Source organism: Phodopus roborovskii, unplaced genomic scaffold, assembly GCF_943737965.1.
Source record: "Phodopus roborovskii unplaced genomic scaffold, PHOROB, whole genome shotgun sequence".
Lineage (NCBI taxonomy): Eukaryota > Metazoa > Chordata > Mammalia > Rodentia > Cricetidae > Phodopus > Phodopus roborovskii.
Genome location: NW_026125206.1, coordinates 109,906 through 111,930, shown reverse-complemented (window position 1 = coordinate 111,930; position 2,025 = coordinate 109,906). Strand labels below are relative to the sequence as shown.

Sequence of the window (2,025 nt, the reverse complement as noted above, 5' to 3'; positions counted from 1 at the left end):
ATCAATCCAAGCTAAATTAGCAACAACCTTAGTGAGTTAGGTGTTTGTTCCTTGCTCTTCCTAGGGAAAACAAAAGGTTTATCATATCGTTATATAGTAAAATGATGGAGAGTTTATCCTTTAAATAAGTTCGGTTCTAAACATTTTCTAAAATAAGAGTATTCATGTTTAATATGCAAAGGAAGGCCCACCATAATTGTCATTTAAAATAAGATATAGTACACTACTGTGTATTTTGTCATCATCATGAATGAGGGTTGTCTTGTTTAGGGGATACTTTGTGTTCATCAGTTTCTGCCTTTCCTCTCTTGAATTAGTTTTTCACTGGACAAATGTAAGAAAGAAACAACTTAAAAGAGGAAAGACATTTTGTTTCACAGTTTCAGATGGTTCAACCCATGAATATTGGCTCTATTGATTTTTAAGCCATGGATAGGCATGATAGAAGAAAGCTGCTGAGCCTAAACAGCCAGGAAAAGTAAACAGCATACAAGAGGAAGATTGTGTCCTGCTCTTTCTTTTCTCTCAGCTGGCCGACCGATGACCTAATTGTCATGGGTCGCTGCCCTGCCCAATGTTAACGATATTGCAAGAACAAGCCGTACCCAAAGTCTCGCTTCAAGGAGGTGTCCCTGATGCTAAAACTGAATCTTCGATTTGGGACGGAAGAAGGCAAAAGTTGATGAATTCCCACTTTGGGGCCACATGGTGTCAGATGAATATGAGCAGCTCTCTTCTGAAGCTCTAGAGTCTTCCTGTATTTGAAACACAAATACATGGTAAAGAGTTGTGGCATGGATGGCTTTCATATCTTCGAGTGAGGCTCCACCCTTTCCATGGGGCCATCCAAATCAAAAAATGTGGGGAGTAAAGGAGCTGACAGGCTCCAGATGGAAGGCGTGGTGCCTTTGGAAGCCCTTCAGGGCAGGGTACATGGGGTTCACATTGGCCAGGCTCATCATGTCCATCTGCACCAAGTCAGAAACAGTGAACATAGAGTGAGACTCTTCGTAGAGCCAAGTCCTGCCCTGACCACCAGAAGATCCGCATCTCAAAGCAAATAGGGCTTCACCAAGTTTAATGCAGATGAATTTGAAGTTAGACATGGTTACTGAGAAACGGCTCATTCCTGATGGCTGGGGTTAAATATATCCCTAATCGCTGTCCCTGACAAGTAGCTTCCTGCACTCCTGAGAGCTTCCACAGTGCTCTCCCTGTACCCTAACAAATCATGTTCAGTAATAAATTTCTCATCCAGTCTGCTGCTTAAAAAAAAAAAAAAAAAAAGAACAGTCCAATATACACGTTTTAAAGGCACCAGCCTGCAAGCCATTTCTTCTAACTAGGCTCCACCTTCTATAGTCTTAACAGCTCCTATTAGTCTTTCAAATTTGATCCATCAATGAATTTAAAACTTTAATTGGAGTCAGAAATGCATAATCTGATCCACTTTGGAAATGGCCAGAAGTATGCTTTACTAACCACAGCTATTGCTCAAGTTGAAATCCAAGATTAAGAATGATGTGTCTCTAGAACTCAAATAGTATTACACATGTCCATGTTGAGAAGACAATTATCTCATCTCACGAACACTGATTCTGTTTTCCTGCAATGATCTAGGTCATAGTCCTTTAGTCCAATTGATTTAAATAGAAAAAGATTACAAGAAAAGTGTTGGGACACAGCTATGTTCCACATTATTTATGGCTACTGATATGCTACAACAGATGTGACTTGTGACCTGGTGTCTAATACATGATCTACCCTCCTTAATAGATGTTTTTGACTATTCTGATCTAGGAGAGCTGATTTCCAAATTAAAGTGGGAGCTTTGACTGATCTTGGCTTCTTAACTACAAAGTAAAGATGCATAAAATATTCTGGTTCATGCTTGAACATCCTCAATAAAGTAAAAGCTCCATATTTTAAATGCTTTGAAGAAAACAGGCACAGAACTGTGTCTAATCAAGCACCTCTGAATCAATCTTGGAGGACATTCACCCGCAGCAGAATAAAACACTGAGC

The 2,025-nt window shown here is 39.8% G+C and overlaps 1 pseudogene; it reads left to right on the top strand.

The window, feature by feature from the left end:
• Positions 1-554: 554 nt before the first annotated feature.
• Positions 555-1,171, top strand: LOC127226927 (60S ribosomal protein L10-like; annotated as a pseudogene).
• The last annotated feature ends 854 nt before the right edge of the window (positions 1,172-2,025 follow it).